Genomic DNA, 21,204 nt, shown 5'->3' on the forward strand with positions numbered 1-21,204 from the left:
CACCTTGTAAAAACGGGCGTTTAGCTCCATAAGATCCTCTGCTGCTGTGACAACTGATGAACACCTCTGGATCGCATTATGTGGTCCTAAGGGGTTGTCATGGCATGGGGGGTGGTCTAATGAAAGCCCCTACATCCACCATATTGTCAGCCTCAGAAATGATACCAGAGTATTGCGGTGCTGTTCAAAACTGTATACCGTATATACAACCATACTGAATGCAGGACGCCCAGGGCTCGGGGGTCAAAGCCCAGCCGAGACACATCCCTTACCCCAACATTTTAGGCTTAGGTGTCATCGGGACTCTATAGGGACTATCATGCCACCCAGCTTTCCTAAGAGCAGACAGGAGCCGGTCTGTACACTGAACAGACATATAAACCCTGTGAGATGTCTCTGAACTGTGCCGGCTCTTCTTCCGTTGATGTTGCGAGGGAGGGTAATGGGGCGTCATTCACATCTATAGTAATGGGGCGTCATTCACATCTATAGTAATGGGGCGTCATTCACATCTATAGTAATGGGGCGTCATTCACATCTATAGTAATGGGGCGTCATTCACATCTATAGTAATGGGGCGTCATTCACATCTATAGTAATGGGGCGTCATTCACATCTATAGTAATGGGGCGTCATTCACATCTATAGTAATGGGGCGTCATTCACATCTATAGTAATGGGGCGTCATTCACATCTATAGTAATGGGGCGTCATTCACATCTATAGTAATGGGGCGTCATTCACATCTATAGTAATGGGGCGTCATTCACATCTATAGTAATGGGGCGTCATTCACATCTATAGTAATGGGGCGTCATTCACATCTATAGTAATGGGGCGTCATTCACATCTATAGTAATGGGGCGTCATTCACATCTATAGTAATGGGGCGTCATTCACATCTATAGTAATGGGGCGTCATTCACATCTATAGTAATGGGGCGTCATTCACATCTATAGTAATGGGGCGTCATTCACATCTATAGTAATGGGGCGACATTCACATCTATAGTAATGGGGCGACATTCACATCTATAGTAATGGGGCGACATTCACATCTATAGTAATGGGGCGTCATTCACATCTATAGTAATGGGGCGTCATTCACATCTATAGTAATGGGGCGTCATTCACATCTATAGTAATGGGGCGTCATTCACATCTATAGTAATGGGGCGTCATTCACATCTTTAGTAATGGGGCGTCATTCACATCTATAGTAATGGGGCGTCATTCACATCTATAGTAATGGGACGTCATTCACATCTATAGTAATGGGGCGTCATTCACATCGCTAGTAATGGGGCGTCATTCACATCTATAGTAATGGGACGTCATTCACATCTATAGTAATGGGGCGTCATTCACATCTATAGTAATGGGGCGTCATTCACATCTATAGTAATGGGGCGACATTCACATCTATAGTAATGGGGCGACATTCACATCTATAGTAATGGGGCGACATTCACATCTATAGTAATGGGGCGTCATTCACATCTATAGTAATGGGGCGTCATTCACATCTATAGTAATGGGGCGTCATTCACATCTATAGTAATGGGGCGTCACTGAAATCATGGAGGGCTGTTGAAGGAGCACTAGTAGGAAGGGGACATGTAAGCTTCCAATACGGTGCTCGTCAAGTCTTTGGCAGTAGGGCACCAGTAGAGTGACATTGAAATCACTGGCATGGTCAGTGTTGGACTGGGATACATTGGGGCCACCACAGGAACTAATAGTGAGGGGCCACCTTTCACCTTGCCACCGTATATACTGTATACACTTTCACTGTATAGTTAAATCCTCCTGGTATGCTATATATACCATACACAAATAATGCTGAGCCACAGCACTCAAACCGATGCCATGGGTTTTATCTTAGACTTCAGCTGATACAGTAATGCAGACATCATACAAATGTACATAATGTTCTCATATGCTGTAAATAAAAATTATTTATAATGTACTGATATAATAAGAAAAAATATGTTGGCTCAAATCATACAACGATCTATACTGTGAGTAGACAATAGCATCACGGCACAATCATACACACATATAGATGTATCTGTTTATAAACACGAATATAGATCCTCACAGTCAAGTTCTATTATTGTGACCACTTCCTAATGTTGACATCAGCAGCATAAGGCTCATGAAGGAAGTTACGTGTGCTGAGCTAGTGTCACGCCGGACGGGATCTCAGACATACAGATAAACCAGCAAACCAGGCTCTAGGCGAGAAGCAGGGGAAGGGTCACCTCCTAGCAACTCCCTGACTTCTCTCCCTGCTCTGCTCAGCCCACATACACACCTTAATGGTAGGAATGAAGTGTCCTCGTGCCTGGGCTAAAACACCCTGGATTCCCTGAGATGGTGAAAAAGGGGAATAGGAGCAGCCTGCCTGCTCGCACAGAACCTGGGATGGGAGAGATGACACCAACACAACCAAGATAGCAAACAACAAAAACTGAAAGCACACTTATCTTTTCTAAGCTGGAACAGACAACCTTCCCTCCTTGCTTCCAAGGCCAGAATGATTTCTATAACTCGCTCAGAGCACTGGGATAGAGAGCCATTTAAAATAAGGACCCCACCTAGTGCACCTGATGGGAGGCGGATCCAGCACGGCTCCTAAACAGAACACTAAACACGTGCTGCAATTCTGGCCGACCTCCGTGCATAGTCAGAGCAGGACATGACAGCTAGCATGGTGGGTATATAAGGTGCATGATAGGCCATCTGCTTAGAGCACCCGAGCACAATGGAAGTCAATAGGAGAAACCAAGCACTAAACCAGGCACCCCATGCTCTGAAGAGTGGAGGGTGCCGGGTCCCACTAAGGTCTATGCAGAAGATCGCTATACAGTGAGGGAATCTCCCAGTGTGAGTCCGCGGCTTAGGAGTCCCTGCTCTGACTCCATATATAGCTATGTCCATATATGAAGTCAGTGCTTGGGGACACCCAGGGTATTTAAATCTAATTTAACTTCTATTTCTGAAAAGTTTCTGCCGGGATTTAAACTCACAGCCTTCTACATTAGAGGCAAGGATCTTAACCACTAAGCTATAAAGCTGAATGATAAGCTGTGTCAGAAATACCTCATAGTAGTTTGTCATGTAGTAAGTATTCCTATACAGCAGAAGTATCATTTCATATTTCACTGTAGGTTAACATGTAGCTGTATAGCGTAGTGGTTAAGGTTCTTGGCTCTGTTGTAGAAGGTTGTGAGTTCAAATCCTGGCAAAAACGTTTCAGAAATGGAGGCTAAATAAAATTTATATATTTTAGATTTTTTTTTGTAATTGTAAAAAATGTATGGTATAAAATAAATGTGTAATTAATAATATATATATATATATAAAAAAAATATACATATATATATATATATATAATCCAAATAAATGAAACGCAGCACTCCTTAGATAAAAAGTGAAAAATTAAAAAATGTATTCAACACATGTTGATACAGGCAACGTTTCAGCTCTCTCACAGAGCCATTATCAAGCCAAGTGACCCCCGGACCCAGGGGAATAACGCTGGTACCTGAATCATCTGCATCACTTGAAATGAGGAGTGCTGCCCTGCTATTTTTTGGATATATATACTGTATATATATATATAGTATATGAAATCCGGCAACACTCACTTTAGAGGTTATCAGGTGCAAGCGTCTCGCCTTTGACCATAGGCTTGTATATTCAAGGAAAAATCAACGCAGCGCTCTTCTTGTAAAAAAAAACTAAGTGTCTTTATTCACACATGTGACACAAAAATAGGCAACGTTTCAATCCCCTTCCGGGATCCTTCTCAAGCCAAGTGCACAGACCAACAACATGCTGGCGTCTAAATACATATCCAACTTTTCAATACATGTGTACAACATCAATTAATCAAGTGATTACAATTAGTGACAGCTGATACAAAATCAAAATAAAAAAATTCGCTCCAATCAAAAAAAATTCGCTCCATTGTGATCTTGGTATATATTCTCATGCATCTTTGGATATAAAGTGCTTGTGCCAATAAAGTGCAGATATTGCAAAAATCCACGGCACTCCTTAAAAGTGAAAAAATGTGCTATTTATTCACACATGTCATACAGCAACGTTTCGGTTCTCTCTCAGAACCTTTTTCAAGGCTTGAAAAAGGTTCTGAGAGAGAACCGAAACGTTGCTGTATGACATGTGTGAATAAATAGCAATTTTTTTTCACTTTTAAGGAGTGCCGTGGATTTTTGCAATTTGTCCACCACCCAGAATCGAGGGGTTGCCGCTGGCACCCACTTTACAGTTGGCAAAGGAGTGCTGCCCTACTTTTGATGTGTATATATATATATATATATACACAGTGGATATAAAAAGTCTACACGCCCCTGTTAAAATGTCAGGTTTCTGTGATGTAAAAAAATTAGACAAAGATAAATCATTTCAGAACTTTTTCCACCTTTAATGTGACCTATAAACTGTACAACGCAATTGAAAAACAAACTGAAATCTTTTAGGCTACTTTCACACTAGCGTTCGTCGGTCCGCTCGTGAGCTCCGTTTGAAGGGGCTCACGAGCGGACCCGAACGCCTCCGTCCAGCCCTGATGCAGTCTGAATGGACGCGGATCCGCTCGGACTGCATCAGTCTGGCGGCGTTCAGCCACCACTCCGCTCACCTCCGCACGGACAGGCGGACAGCTGAACGCTGCTTGCAGCGTTCAGCTGTCCGCCTGGCCGTGCGGAGGCGTGCGGATCCGTCCAGACTTACAATGTAAGTCAATGGGAACGGATCCGCTTGAAGAGGTCACCATATGGCTCAATCTTCAAGCGGATCCGTCCCCCATTGACTTTACATTGAAAGTCTGGACGGATCCGCTCAGGCATCTTGCGCACTTAGAAAATTTTCTAAGTTATTAATGCAGACGGATCCGTACTGAACGGAGCCTCCGTCTGCATTAATATGATCGGATCCGTTCAGAACGGATCCGATCAAGCGCTAGTGTGAAAGTAGCCTCAGGTGGAGGGAAGAAACCTTTTTATTTTATTACAGCGCTCAGTCTTTTTGGGTATGGGTCTATCAGCATGGCACATTTTGACTTGGCAAGATTTGCCCACTCTACTTTGCAAAAACCCTCCAAATCTGTCAGATTGCGAGGGCATCTCCTGGGCACAGCCCTCTTCAGATCACCCCACAGATTGTCAATCGGATTCAGGTCCGGGCTCTGGCTGGGCCATTCCAAAACTGTAATCTTCTTCTGGTGAAGCCCTTCCTTGGTTGATTTGGATGTCTGCTTTGGGTCGTTGTCATGGTGAAAGATGAAGTTCCTCTTCATGTCCAGCTTTCTAGCAGAAGCCTGAAGGTTTTGGGCCAATATTGACTGGTATTTGGAACTGTTCAGAATTCCCTCTAGCTTAAAGTATAACTGTTGTATTTTTTTGGGGGGGTATTGGATTGTGGTGATTAATATCTCCTTGGTGGCCCTATTTCAACTTTTCACTGTGTATTCAATTACCCCTTATTTTCACAATTTTGTCCCCTGTACTGCCTGCTTTTACCTGTGCTTAAAATAGGGTTGCTATGCAGGGTCCGTCTATATGTTGAAGGACGGAGCAGGCAGCCTGCAAGGTCACATTACTGACAGCCAGGGACTGTAAGTAAATGATTAGAGCCAGGTCCTCCCCAGCAGCTGATAACAGTGCCTGGGCTGTGTGCACTTCTCCCTGTCCCTGCACTTGGCAGACGCTCCCTCACTCAGCAGAGCTGGAGAATGCAGAGTTGGAGCAGCGCAGACCAGAGAAGGGAGATCTGCCGTCTGCTCAGTGTATAAATGACAGCAACATGTGGTAAGAGGACCCCTTTGTGCTGCAGGAGATTAACCCTTTAGGGGGGAGGGCTCTGGTTACTGACACTTTTGGGGGGCTATTGTTACTGGCTAGTGAGGGCAGGCGGGATTAGCCTCAGGGGGAGGGCAGTGGCGGCCATCTTAACTGAATAGTGAGATTGCAGTTTTATGCAGACTGGTTGCTAAGGGCTGAATCTTATTAAATATGGGGTAAGTCAGTCTAATAGTAACTGATTCTGGAATATCATGGTATTAGTAACTACATATGTGAACATTGAAATTAGGGTCTAAGTGTGACAGTTATCCTTTAACTAAGGCCCCAGTTCCAGCTGAAGAAGAACAGCCCCTTGGCATGATGCGCCCCCCACCATGCTTCACTGTGGGGATGGGGTTCTTTTGGTGATGGGCAGTGTTGTTTTTGCGCCAAACATCTTTTGGAATTATGGCCCAAAAGTTAAACCTTGGTTTCATCAGACCATAACACCTTTTCCCACATGCTTTTGGGAGACTTCAGATGTGTTCTTGCAGAATGTCGCCCGGCTTGGATGTTTTTCTTCATAAGAAAAGGCTTTCGTCTTGCCGCTCTACCCCATAGCCCAGACATATGAAGAATACGGGAGATTGTTGTCACATGGACCACACAGCCAGGACTTGCCAGATATTCCTCCAGCTCATTTAATGTTGCTGTCGGCCTCTTGGTCGCCTCCCAGACCAGTTTTCTTCTCGTCTTTTCATCAGTTTTGGAGGGATGTCCAGTTCACTGTGTTCCATGGTATATCTAATGCCTTGGAAATTCTTTTGTACCCTTCTCCTGACTGATACCTTCTAACAATGAGATCCCTCTGATGCCTTGGAAGCTCTCTGTGGACCATCTGCTGTGGGATGTGACTAAGAAAACTTCAGGAAAGACCAACTAGAGCAGCTGAACTTTATTTGGGGTTAATCAGAGGCACTTTACATGATGGCCGGTGTCTGCTGACTCCTATCTAACAGGATTCTGAATGTGATTGCTTAATTCTGAACACAGCTACATCCCCAGTTATAAGAGGGTGTGTACACTTATGCAACCACATTATTATTATTATTTATTTTTCCCTCCACCTAAAAGATTTCAGTTTGTTTTTCAATTGAGTGGTACAGTTTATAGGTCACATTAAAGGTGGAAAAAGTTCTGAAATGATTTATCTTTGTCTCATTTTTTTACAGCACAGAAACCTGACACTTTAACAGGGGTGTGTAGACTTTTTATATCCACTGTATACATATATATATATATATAAAATCATACTTCCCAGAAGGAAACCTCTTCTAAATAGGATACACAAGAAAGTCTGCAAACAGTTTGCTGAAGACAAGCAGACTAAGGACATGGATTACTGGAACCGTGTCCTGTGGTTTGATGAGACCAAGATAAACTTATCTGGTTCAGATGGTGTCAGGCGTGTGTGGCGACAACCAGGTAAGGAGCAAAAAGACCAGTGTGTCCTGTCTACAGTCAAGCATGGAGCATGTCATGGTTTGGGGCTGCAGGCTGTGGGGAGCTACAGTTCATTGTGGGAACCATGAAAGCCAACATGTCCTGTGACATACTGAAGCAGAGCATGATCCCCTCCCTTCGGAAAACTGGGCCTCAGGGCAGTATTCCAACATGATAACGACCCCAAACACCACCAAGAAAAACCACTGCCTTGCTAAAGAAACGGAGAGTAAAGGAGCTGGACTGGCCAAGAATGTCTCCAGACCTAAACCCTAGTGAGTATCTGTGGGGCATCCTCGAACGGAAGGTCTCTAACATCCACCAGCTCCATGATGTCATCATGGAGGAGGGAAGAGGATTGCAGAGGAACCTGTGAAGCTGTACAGAGTTAAGGCAGTGCTGGAAAATAATGGTGGCCACACAAAATATTGACACTTTGGGCACAATTTGGCCATTTTCTCTTAGGGGTGTGCTCACTTTTGTTGCCAGTGGTTTAGACATTAATGGCGGTGTGTCGAGTTATTTTTAGGGCACGCCAAATTAACACTGTTATACAAGCCGTACACTGACTACGTTACGTTGTATCATATCTTCAGTGTTGTCCCATAAAAAGATCTAATAAAATATTTACAAAAATGTGCGGGGTGTACTCATTTTACTGCATATACCGTGTATACTGTACACTTCCACCGTCACCATATATAACCACATACATGTTATTCATGCACATACTTAAACACATTCACAATGTCTTTTACCTACACACGTAGCAACTGTTAACGTGACACTTTTCTGGTCAGGTTTGCTACATCACTACATCTGTATTAGGTGGATGCGCATCTTATTGTAATGTGTGTGTGGGGGGGGTGCGATCAGCAGGAGGAGAACAGGATTCTCAGTTCAGCAGTCCCATCCCTTTAGAAGGTGAGATAAGTTGCATTTTAGGACACAATTTTAACAAAACTGATGCGTTTTCTGAAAATGGTGTAAAAACGGTGAACTTCTATCTGACTTTATTAGTTAGTCATAAAAAAACAGCACTGGTTTCGCTGGCGCCCCAATCTGAGACTGTGACTGCCATCGTAGTCATGAGACCCTGAAGTGCACCATGAAAACTGACCGGATTGGAGGCTACTTTTAGGGGTGAGTGCACATGATGCGGATTACATGCGTTTTTCTGTGTGTTTTCCCCACCAACATTTTAATTTAACCCCTGTAGGAGAGTACCTGTGGTGGTAGTAGACGGGAGGTACGTGCCACCGGGGGTCCTGGTCCCGGTGGAGTAAGAGCCAGAAAAGTGCGTTTTGCAGCAGTTATGCTGTTAACAGCGGATCCGGGCCGGCTCTTATTGGGAGCAGGCAGATATGCGGGCGGGTGCCTGTCTCCCCACGGTCCAGGCCAGGTTTTGCAGGGAAGGGTTAAAACCTGACCAGCAACAAGGGTGTGGTGTGCAATGTGAAGCTTCTGTGTTCTCTGGCTGTGAGAGTGAGAAGTGGAGGTGAGCTGGGCTGTGTGCTGAAGCCTGTGGAGGACTGTGCAGGATCCTGCAGCTGAAGCCAGGAGGGATCCGTGTCCTGTGGCTAGAAGCAAGACCCATGGACTTACTTCACGAAGGAGAAAAAGGTGACATTACTCCTGGCTTTCAATAGACTTTGCTTTATGTGACTGAAACAGGCCTCAAGTAGCCTGCAGCAGGGACTTGCTGTGTTTGAACTTGTTTTGCTGTTGTGTGTGACCACCCTCCCTATGACCTGCACCGTCTTTCACAAATGTGCACCGTGTGAATAAACAAAGCATCGTGTTTTACACCAAGACCATTCTGTGTTGCCTCTATACTGCACTCGCTACCACTGCCTACCAGAGCGGATCCCCACAAACCCTACATGGAATCTGTATAATGTATACACTGCCTACCAGAGCGGATCCCCACACCCCTTAAGGACACAGCCCTATTTCACCTTAAGGACTTGGCCATTTTTTGCAAATCTGACCAGTGTCACTTTAAGTGGTGATAACTTAAAAACGCTTTTACTTATCCAGGCCGTTCTGAGATTGTTTTTTCGGCACATATTGTACTTCATGGCACTGGTAAAATGGAGTAAAAAAAAAACACTTTTATTTATAAAAAAAATTACCAAATTTGCCAAGAATTTGGAAAAATTAGCAAATTTCCAAGTTTCAATTTCTCTACTTCTACAATACATAGTAATACCTACAAAAATAGTTATTACTTTACATTCCCCATATGTCTACTTCATGTTAGGATGTTTTGGGAATGACGTTTTATTTTTTGGGGACGTTACAAGGCTTAGATGTTTAGAAGTAAATATTGAAATTTCTCAGAAATTTTCAAAAACCAACTTTTTAAGGACCAGTTCAGGTCTGAAGTCACTTTGTGAGGCTTAGGCCTCATGCACACGACCGTTTTTTTTCACGGTCCGCAAAAACGGGGTCCGTGGGTCCGTGATCCGTGACCGTTTTTTCGTCCGTGGGTCTTCCTTGATTTTTGGAGGATCCACGGACATGAAAAAAAAGTCGTTTTGGTGTCCGCCTGGCCGTGCGGAGCCAAACGGATCCGTCCTGAATTACAATGCAAGTCAATGGGGACGGATCCGTTTGATGTTGACACAATATGGTGCCATTTCAAACGGATCCGTCCCCATTGACTTTCAATGTAAAGTCTGGAGTTCTTTTATACCATCGGATTGGAGTTTTCTCCAATCCGATGGTATATTTTAACTTGAAGCGTCCCCATCACCATGGGAACGCCTCTATGTTAGAATATACTGTCGGATATGAGCTACTTCGTGAACCTCAGATCCGACAGTATATTCTAACACAGAGGCGTTCCCATGGTGATGGGGACGCTTCAGGTTAGAATACACTACAAACTTTGTACAAGACTGCCCCCTGCTGCCTGGCAGCACCCGATCTCTTACTGGGGGATATGATAGCACAATTAACCCCTTTAGGTGCGGCACCTAAAGGGGTTAATTGTACTATCATATTCCCCTGTAAGAGATCAGGGCTGCCAGGCAGCAGGGGGCAGCCCCCCCCCCCTCCCCAGTTTGAATATCGTTGGTGGCACAGTGTGCGCCCCCCATCGGGCCCCCCCCTCCCTCCCTCTATTGTAATAAATCGTTGGTGGCACAGTGTGCCCCCACCATCGCCCCCCCCTCCCTCCCTCTATTGTATTAAATCGTTGGTGGCACAGTGTGCCAACCACCATCGGCCCCCCTCCCTCCCTCTATTGTATTAAATCGTTGGTGGCACAGTGTGCCAACCACCATCGCCCCCCCCCCCCTCCCTCTATAGCAGTAACATTGGTGGCAGTGTGCGGTCTCCCATTCCCCCCCCCCCCCATCATTGGTGGCAGCGGAGTACAACAGTAGAAGACTCATAGTTACCTGCTTGCTGCTGCGATGTCTGTGTCCGGCCGGGAGCTCCTCCTACTGGTAAGTGAAAGGTCTGTGCGGCGCATTGCTAAAGAACTGTCACTTACCAGTAGGAGGAGCTCCCGGCCGTTCACAGACATCGCAGCAGCAAGCAGGTAAGTATGAATCTTCTACTGTTGTACTATTGCTAAGTAACCATGGCAACCAGGGCTGCAGTAGCTTCCTGGTTGCCATGGTTACCGATCGGAGCCCCAGCTATTAAACTGGGACTCCGATCGGAACTCCGCTGCCACCAATGATGGGGGGGGGGGGGAAATGGGAGACCGCACACTGCCACCAATGTTACTGCTATAGAGGGAGGGGGGGGGGCGATGGTGGTTGGCACACTGTGCCACCAACGATTTAATACAATAGAGGGAGGGAGGGGGGCCGATGGTGGTTGGCACACTGTGCCACCAACGATTTAATACAATAGAGGGAGGGAGGGGGGGCGATGGTGGGGGCACACTGTGCCACCAACGATATTCAAACTGGGGAGGGGGGGGGGTCTGCCCCCTGCTGCCTGGCAGCCCTGATCTCTTACAGGGGAATATGATAGTACAATTAACCCCTTTAGGTGCCGCACCTGAAGGGGTTAATTGTGCTATTATATCCCCCTGTAAGAGATCGGGTGCTGCCAGGCAGCAGGGGGCAGTCTTGTACAAAGTTTGCAGTGTATTCTAACTAGAAGCGTCCCCATCACCATGGGAACGCTTCTGTGTTAGAATATACTGTCGGAAATGAGTTTTCACGAAGTGAAAACTTAGATCAGAAAAAGCTTTTATGCAGACGGATCTTCGGATCCGTCTGTATGAAAGCAACCTACGGCCACGGATCACGGACACGGATGCCAATCTTGTGTGCATCCGTGTTCTTTCACGGACCCATTGACTTGAATGGGTCCGTGAACCGTTGTCCGTCAAAAAAATAGGACAGGTCATATTTTTTTGACGGACAGGATACACGGATCACGGCCTCGGCTGCAAAACGGTGCATTTTCCGATTTTTCCACGGACCCATTGAAAGTCAATGGGTCCGCGAAAAAAAACTGAAAACGGCACAACGGCCACGGATGCACACAACGGTCGTGTGCATGAGGCCTTACATAATAGAAGCCATGCAAAAATGACCCCACTCTAAAAACTACCCCCTCAAGGTATTCAAAACTGATTTTAAAAACGCCGTTAACCCTTTAGGTGTTCCACAAGAATGAATGGAAAATAGAGATACAATTTCACTTTTTTGGCAGATTTTCCATTTTAATATTTTTTTTCCAGTTACAAAGCAAGGGTTAACAGCCAAACAAAACTCAATATTTATGGCCCTGATTCTGTAGTTTACAGAAACACCCCATATGTGGTCGTAAACTGCTGTACGGGCACACGGCAGGGCGCAGAAGGAAAGGAGCGCCGTGTGGTTTTTGGAAGGCAGATTTTGCTGGACTGTTTGTTTTTTACACCATGTCCCATTTGAAGCCCCCCTGATGCACCCCTAGAGTAGAAACTCCAAAAAAGTGACCGCATTTTAGAAACTACGGGATAGGGTGGAAGTTTTGTTAGTACTAGTTTAGGGTACATATGATTTTTGGTTGCTCTATAATACACTTTTTGTGAGGCAAGGTAACAAGAAATAGCTGTTTTGGCACCGTTTTTATTTTTTGTTATTTACAACATTCATCTTACAGTTTAGATTATGTAGTATTTTTATAGAGCAGGTTGTCACGGACGCGACGATACCTAATATGTATACCTTTTTTTTTAGTTATGTAAGTTTTACACAATGATTTCATTTTTGAAACACAAAAAATCATGTTTTAGTGTCTCCAATGTCTGAGAGCCATAGTTTTTTCAGTTTTTGGGCGATTAACTTGGGTAGGGTATGATTTTTGCGGGATAAGATGACGGTTTGATTGGCACTATTTTTGGGTGCGTAAGACTTTTTGATTGCTTGCTTTTAAACTTTTTGTGATGTAAGGGGACAAAAAATAGCTTTTTTTACACAGTTTTTCACCTGAGGGATTAGGTCATGTGATATTTTTATAGAGCAGGTTTTTACGGACATGGCGATACCTAATATGTATACTTTTTTAAATTTACTTAAGTTTTACACAATAGCTTTTTTAAAACCCCAAAAAATGATGTTTTAGTGTCTCCATAGTCTGAGCCATAGTTTTTTTTATTTTTTGGGAGATTGACTTAGGTAGGGTCTCATTTTTTGCGGGATGAGGTGACGGTTAGATTGGTACTAATTTGGTGGGCATCCGCCTTTTTGATCGCTTACGGTTGTACTTTTTGTGATGTAAGGTGACAAAAAATTGTTTATTTAGCACAGTTTTGATATTTTTTATTGTTTATAGAGCCGGTATATACAGACGCGGTGATACCTAATAATTTCCCTATTTTTTACCAATTTTTTTTAACTTTATTTGGGGAAAATGACGTCTTTGTTTATTTTTTATTGAAACTTTTAATTTTTTGGGGGGAAAACTTTATTTTTTCAACTTTTTTTTCACTTAATTTTTTGTCCCACTTTGGGACTTCAACTTTTGGGGGTCTAATCCTTTACAATGCATTCCAATACTTCTGTATTGGAATGCATTGGCTGTATGAGTAATACTGTGTGTATTACTCATACAGCTTCTGGCCTGTAAAATCCAGGGGGCCTGATCTCACAGGCTCGTCACAGGAAGGCATCGCGCTGCCTTCCATGCAATCGTGTCCCCCCCCCCCCCCCCCTACAGCCGCATGGGGACCTGATAGCACCGCCTCCAGTCGCCGCCGCAACAGTGAAAAGTCGCAAACCGCAGGTCTGAATTGACCTGCGGTTTGCGGCGATCGCCGACACGGTGGCTTCACGCATTTAGCCAAGGTGCCTGCTCAATGATTTGAGCAGGCACCGGGTTGTGATCACCGCCCTCCGAGTGGCGGTGATCGGAAATACACAGGGCGTACAGGTGGCCAGTGCGCAGATTGATATACGATTTACGGGAAAAGATTCAGTAAAACTTGTGTTTTATACATTTATATTTCTACTCATTCAGGGTGCTGAAGTCCAGCCCAGAAGACTGCAGCAAAAGGAGGTCCTACAAAGTATTGACTCGGGGGGCTGAATACAAATGCAAACCGCACTGTCCAGATTTTTATTTATTACATTTTTTTAAAACCTTGTATCATTTTCCTTTCACGTCACAAAGACTTGTACTTTGTGTTGGTCAATCAAATAAATTAAACTGGGACTCCGATCGGAACTCTCCGCTGCCACCAATGATGGGGGGGGGGGGGGGTGATTTTAATTAGGGGGGGCCGCACTGGCCACCAATGAATATAATACTAGGGAGGGAGGGGGGCCGCACTGGCCACCAATGAATATAATACTGGGGAGGGAGGGAGGGGGGCCGCACTGGCCACCAAAGAATATAATACTGGGGAGGGAGGGAGGGGGGCCGCACTGGCCACCAAAGAATATAATACTGGGGAGGGAGGGAGGGGGGCCGCACTGGCCACCAAAGAATATAATACTGGGGAGGGAGGGAGGGGGGCCGCACTGGCCACCAAAGAATATAATACTGGGGAGGGAGGGAGGGGGGCCGCACTGGCCACCAAAGAATATAATACTGGGGAGGGAGGGAGGGGGGCCGCACTGGCCACCAAAGAATATAATACTGGGGAGGGAGGGAGGGGGGCCGCACTGGCCACCAAGGAATATAATACTGGGGAGGGAGGGAGGGGGGCCACACTGGCCACCAATGAAATTGAAACTGGGGAGGGAGGGGGGTCTGGCCGCTGCTGCCTGGCAGCACCTGATCTCTTACAGGGGGCTATGATACGCACAATTAACCCCTCAGGTGCGGCACCTGAGGGGTTAATTGTGCGGATCACAGCCCCCTGTAAGAGATCGGGTGCTGCCAGGCAGCAGGGGGCAGTCATGTACACAGTTCTTAGTATATTCTAACTTGAAGTCAGATTCGAACCTAGGACCCCAGCGCTGCAAGGAACCAGTGCTAACCACTGAGCCACCGTGCTGCCCATGTATGAATACTTTTGCAAGGCACCAACAGGGGTTGGCATAGTAGAGGCTCTTCCCTGTGGTCTTAACCTCTCACAGTAACCTCTCTCGGAGAGAACTGCCAATCGTCAGCAGATGGACGGGAGAGCAGGAGATTAGGAATAACCAGGACTCTTCTCAGGTAGATTTGACTCTTTTCCAGGCCTGGGCTGCAATGATTATGATGCTGGTTCTCAGCAACCGCTTACTGTTAGCTCATGAGTGACACCCCGCTGAGATCAGCATTTCTGTCACTAGTTTATGCTGCCCTCAGTGAGGTCAGCATAAAGTTGGTGACAGGTTCCCTTTAAACCTGAAAAAACCAAAAGGGTTCCATTAGTTGTATCCAGTCTGTAGAATTCTCGGTTATATAAACAGTCTGGAGGTTAGATTGATACGTTTTACTTGCACTAATACATTGTAGCAAACTATCAGCTATTTTTGCTGCTGTGTGTGATCAGTATATTTGCATTACTTGGCGCTTTTTTTTTATTTGCTATTCTTAAAGGAGTTGGGCATCCTTGGGCTGACCTGCGAAAAGAAACAAATTCTGACCTGCTTCCGGCACTGGCTCCCTTGTCCTTCTCTTCCCAGTGCTGGCTCCCCCGTCCTTCACTCCCGACGCTGGCTCCCCCGTCCTTCACTCCCGGCGCTGGCTCCCCCGTCCTTCTCTTCCCAGCGCTGGCTCCCCCGTCCTTCTTGGCTCCCCGTCCTTCACTCCTGGCGCTGGCTCCCCCGTCCTTCTTGGCTCCCCCGTCCTTCACTCCCGGCGCTGGCTCCCCCGTCCTTCTCTTCCCAGCGCTGGCTACCCCGTCCTTCTCTTCCCAGCTCTGGCTCCCCCGTCCTTCTCTTCGCAGCGCTGGCTCCCCCGTCCTTCTCTTCGCAGCGCTGGCTCCCCCGTCCTTCTCTTCGCAGCGCTGGCTCCCCCGTCCTTCTCTTCGCAGCGCTGGCTCCCCCGTCCTTCTCTTCGCAGCGCTGGCTCCCCCGTCCTTCTCTTCGCAGCGCTGGCTCCCCCGTCCTTCTCTTCGCAGCGCTGGCTCCCCCGTCCTTCTCTTCCCAGCGCTGGCTCCCCCGTCCATCTCTTCCCAGCGCTGGCTCCCCCGTCCATCTCTTCCCAGCGCTGGCTCCCCCGTCCATCTCTTCCCAGCTCTGGCTCCCCCGACCTTCACTCCCGGCGCTGGCTCCCCCGTCCTTCTCTTCCCATCGCTGGCTCCCCCGTCCTTCTCTTCTCAGCGCTGGCTCCCCCGTCCTTCTCTTCCCATCGCTGGCTCCCCCGTCCTTCTCTTCGCAGCGCTGGCTCCCCCGTCCTTCTCTTCCCAGCGCTGGCTCCCCCGTCCTTCTCTTCGCAGCGCTGGCTCCCCCGTCCTTCTCTTCCCATCGCTGGCTCCCCCGTCATTCTCTTCGCAGCGCTGGCTCCCCCGTCCTTCTCTTCCCAGCGCTGGCTCCCCCGTCCTTCTCTTCCCAGCGCTGGCTCCCCCGTCCTTCACTCCCAGCGCTGGCTCTCCCGTTCTTCTCTTCCCAGCGCTGGCTCCCCCGTCCTTCACTCCCAGCGCTGGCTCCCCCGTCCTTCTCTTCCCAGCGCTGGCTCCCCCGTCCTTCACTCCCAGCGCTGGCTCCCCCGTCCTTCTCTTCCCTGCACTGGCTCCCCCGTCCTTCTCTTCCCAGCGCTGGCTCCCCCGTCCTTCTCTTCCCAGCGCTGGCTCCCCCGTCCTTCACTCCCAGCGCTGGCTCTCCCGTTCTTCTCTTCCCAGCGCTGGCTCCCCCGTCCTTCACTCCCAGCGCTGGCTCCCCCGTCCTTCTCTTCCCAGCGCTGGCTCCCCCGTCCTTCACTCCCAGCGCTGGCTCCCCCGTCCTTCTCTTCCCTGCACTGGCTCCCCCGTCCTTCTCTTCCCAGCGCTGGCTCCCCCGTCCTTCTCTTCCCTGCACTGCCTCCCCCGTCCTTCTCTTCCCTGCACTGGCTCCCCCGTCCTTCTCTTCCCTGCACTGGCTCCCCCGTCCTTCTCTTCCCTGCACTGGCTCCCCCGTCCTTCTCTTCCCTGCACTGGCTCCCCCGTCCTTCTCTTCCCTGCACTGGCTCCCCCGTCCTTCTCTTCCCTGCACTGGCTCCCCAGTCCTTCTCGTCCCAGTAACTTCCTGACTATATTCAAGGACTCTGCTTGCTGGCAGTAAACTGTAACATTGAACTATAGAAGGAAAGTTTGACTAGTCCGGCTACTAGTGTGCCGTCCCGAACATTGGAGACGTGCGCTGCTGACGTGTTTACCATATAAGATTAGTGATACTCTGTAACAAACACTCAACTGCAAAAAGTAGCCATAGTTACATAGGACTGCAAATAAGATCTAATACATCATCCGTACTCAGAGAGATAGATATGACTCTGTTATCTGTGGTGTTACATAGGACTGCAGGTGACATCTACTACATTATCTGTACTCAGAGAGTTATCACTGTGTTATCTGTGCTGTTACATAGGACTGCAGGTGACATCTACTACATTATCAATACTCAGAGAGTTATCACAGTGTTATCTTTGGTGTTACATAGGACTGCAGGTAACATCTACTACATTATCTGTACTCAGAGAGTTATCATTGTGTTATTTATAGTTTTACATAGGACTGCAGGTGACATCTACTACATTATCTGTACTTAGATAGCACTGTGTTACATGTGGTGTTACATAGGACTGCAGGAGATATATACTACATTATCTGTACTCAGAGAGCTATCACTGTGTTATCTGTGCTGTTACATAGGACTGCAGGTGACATCTACTACATTATCTGTACTCGGAGAGTTATCATTGTGTTATCTATAGTGTTACATGGGACTGCAGCATACATCTACTACATTATCTGTACTTAGAGAGCACTGTGTTACATGTGGTGTTACATAGGACTGCAGGAGATATATACTACATTATCTGTACTCAGAGAGCTATCACTGTGTTATCTGTGGTATTACATAGGACTGCAGGTGACATCTACTACATTATCTGTACTCAGAGAGCTATCACTGTGTTATCTGTGATGTTACATAGGACTGCAGGTGACATCTACTACATTATCTGTACTCAAAGAGAGCTCACTGTGTTATATGTGGTGTTACATAGGACTGCAGGTGATATGTAGTACATTATATGTACACAATACTATGACTATAGTTAATTTACATCTCACACAATGACTGGTGGAGGTTCCGGGTAATGATCACCAGGAAGTCTTCTGGTTACCCAGGCAAATTAGTTAATCAGTGTCTTGGAATGAGGTAATACATTTTATCTGGATGAGTTTTATTGTGGTTTCAGTGTAGCCACATTTATACTGTTCGCTACCAGCACGGTACATGTACGGCACTGGAGCGACATGTAAACATGGCATGGCGGCAGATCTCTGCTGTTTCAAATAGCAAAGACCTGCAGCTAATTACCGTGACCTGCAATAATGCCAATTGTGGTAATTAAAGGCATCTAAATGCACAGAAACCCGGAAGCTCAAGCTTCTGGGCTTCCTACCGATGCCCTGTGCGGCAATGTGTGCACCGGTAGTTGCGCTGAACACTGTAAGCCTCGCTGACAAGGCTTTAAGTGTTCATGCTGCAATTCTTATTGGCGACCAGATGGCAGGCCAGGATAAGAAATGAGCAATTTCTAGTGTAAATCTCATTTAAAAAATCCATGATAAAACCAAATCAAAAATTTAAAGACATTATTTATAGGCTCATATATGAGCTTCAAAATCATCACAAAAAATAAAAATAAAATGTTAAAAATATATAAAAAATATAAACGTTTAAATCACCCCCTATTCCGTATAATTAAAAAGTAAATACCTAAATAACAATAAATATAAACATCATGGGTATCATCACGACCGAAAACGCCCATACTACTAAAATGTTGAAATTTTTTTTTTCCAATATGGCGAATGACATAATGAAAAAAATGGTCGATTTGCCATTTTTTCATTGCTTCTCTTACCCAAAAAAATGTAATAAAATGTGATCAAAAAGTCAGGCACACTCCAAAATGGTATCAATAAAAATTACAGATAGTCCTACAAAAAATGAGCCCCTTAACAGCTCAGTAGACAAAAGTATAAAAAAAAGTCATAGAGGTCAGAATATGGAAAATATGGGTGGACAGCACTCCTTGGTAATAATGTTTCGGGTGCTCGTCTCCAGGAGGGGTGGTAAAAAGCCCCTAGTAGAACAACTTGTAGATATCCAGAAAAATAAAAAACGGAGACAGCACGTCCAAAAAGGTGCAAAAAGTGGAATTTATTCCGGATGCAACGTTTCGGCTGCGTGTTAGCCTTTTTCAAGCATGCATATACATTCAAAGGTGGGGTTTAAATACCCACATACAGAAACGTGAGGGGGCGTGACCTGTGATGCAATTAACTTCATTATTATCAGCAGTTTGTAATAACATACCTTAACCCTGATGTGCCAGTGTGCTTGGGCGGGTAGCCTGAGGTATTGGAGCCATGAGTGACGCCATGGTGTGTAATGTTGTAGCCATATGTGAAGCCATGAGGGACGCCTAAGAAGGTCAGGTGCAGATGGAACGCACCTGCGTTCCAGAAACGAGCCGCCGAGGTCGTCACTTCCGGTTCCGAACCTCCGTGGAACGCACCTGCGTTCCAAAGCGGCACTTCCGGTTGGACGACTTCCGGATGCCGGTGCCGATCATATGTGGAACGCATATGTGTTCCAGCCCGACTCTGCTTGCAGTATGAGAGCCAGGAGAAGTGCGCTCTATGAATTTCACTCTATTTATGCAGAGGATCAGTGTTAGGCGCACTATGTGGGGGAAGATAATGATAAATGGCACGAATTCCGGATGGAAAGCTCAAATGTTATGTGGTGCGCATGCGCAGTAACGTTAGGTGCAATATCGGTGGTATCCCTGAATGCAGGAGACAGGGCAGGGAAAAGGGAGTGGGCATGTGCGCAATAGGATAAGCCTACCCTTATGTATACATTAAGTATATCTGAGCGCAACTAATATGCCCCACAAATGCGCAGAAATCCAACCTTGCGTGTGCCCCAGCTGCCTGTGAACATGGATTCTGACTGTGTCCCAGGGCTCCATCCCTATGTGACACTCACACAATGCACCAAATTACACAGATAATTTCTTTGGATACTATGGCATAATCATTACTTATCGGCAGATGCTGTGGTCTGACTTGACATGGAATGGCGTGTACACATTTCTATATATTGAGGCGATTATTGTAACTCTACACATGCTATGGGTATCTTACCCTACCCACGTGAAATGGTGAAGTGAATTAAGGGGAGGTGAACGTGTGGAGAGTCCATAAGTCCCAGTGCAAGGGTATCAGGGAGAGAACCTAAAAGATAAAAACAAAAGTTAAGCGCAGAGAAATCCGATGGTGCTTATACACCTATAAAAAGTGAATACATGTAGTTCAGAGAAAGGGGTTATTGCAAAGTCAATGTTCATGCCCTTCGGTGTTAACGTGTCCAACTCGTCTATCCACTTGAGTTCACACCTTTTCAGAAGTTTTTCTCGGTCGCCACCTCTTCTTTGCCTCGGTATGTGGTCTATGATACGAAAACGTAATTGGCTGATATTGTGTTTAGCCTCCAAGAAATGCCTTGGAACTGGTTGTTCCAAATTCTTTTTCCTGATGGTGGATTTATGTTTCGTAATCCGTTCCCTGCATTCCATGGTGGTCTCTCCTACATAGAGGAGGCCACATGGACACTGCAGGGTGTAGACGACATATGACGACTGACAGGTTAGAAAGTGTCTGATTTCATACTGTTTCCATGTTCTGGGGTGAGAGAAATGTTTGTTTTTGTATGTGGGTATTTAAACCCCACCTTTGAATGTATATGCATGCTTGAAAAAGGCTAACACGCAGCCGAAACGTTGCATCCGGAATAAATTCCACTTTTTGCACCTTTTTGGACGTGCTGTCTCCGTTTTTTATTTTTCTGGATATCTACAAGAGGTCAGAATATGGTGATGTAAAAAAACAAACATTTTCATAGTTTAGATTTATTTTTACACTATTTAGACATAAAAAACCTATATATATGGAGTATTGTTGTAATTGTACTGACTCAGAGAATGAAGGGCATGGGTCACATAAAAACCGTGGAGGAATTGCGTTTTCTTTTCTAATTCCACCCCATTTGGAAAAAAATTTAATGACTTCCCACTATATTTTATGCCATAATTAATGGTGGCATTAGAAGGTACAACTTGTCCCGCAAAAAATAAGCCCTCATATAGCTATGTGACCGGAAATATTAAAAGAGTTATGGCTCAAGGCAAATGAGGAAGAAAAATGAAAACGCAAAAAATGAAAAAAACTTCAACTATTTTATCATTTATAAAATCTTTGATTTTATTATATTTTTAGTGTGACATC

The 21,204-nt window shown here is 46.0% G+C and overlaps 1 protein-coding gene across 1 annotated transcript in view; it reads left to right on the plus strand.

Annotated features, from left to right (window-relative positions):
• Positions 1–8,897: 8,897 nt before the first annotated feature.
• Positions 8,898–21,204, plus strand: part of LOC122938744 (uncharacterized threonine-rich GPI-anchored glycoprotein PJ4664.02-like) — a 34,142-nt gene continuing 21,835 nt past the window's right edge. Inside the window, exon 1 of the mRNA XM_044294475.1 lies at positions 8,898–8,936. The gene's annotated coding sequence lies outside the window, so the exon portion shown is untranslated. The remainder of the gene's footprint in view (positions 8,937–21,204) is intronic.

Source organism: Bufo gargarizans, chromosome 5, assembly GCF_014858855.1.
Source record: "Bufo gargarizans isolate SCDJY-AF-19 chromosome 5, ASM1485885v1, whole genome shotgun sequence".
NCBI classification, from domain to species: Eukaryota; Metazoa; Chordata; class Amphibia; order Anura; family Bufonidae; genus Bufo; species Bufo gargarizans.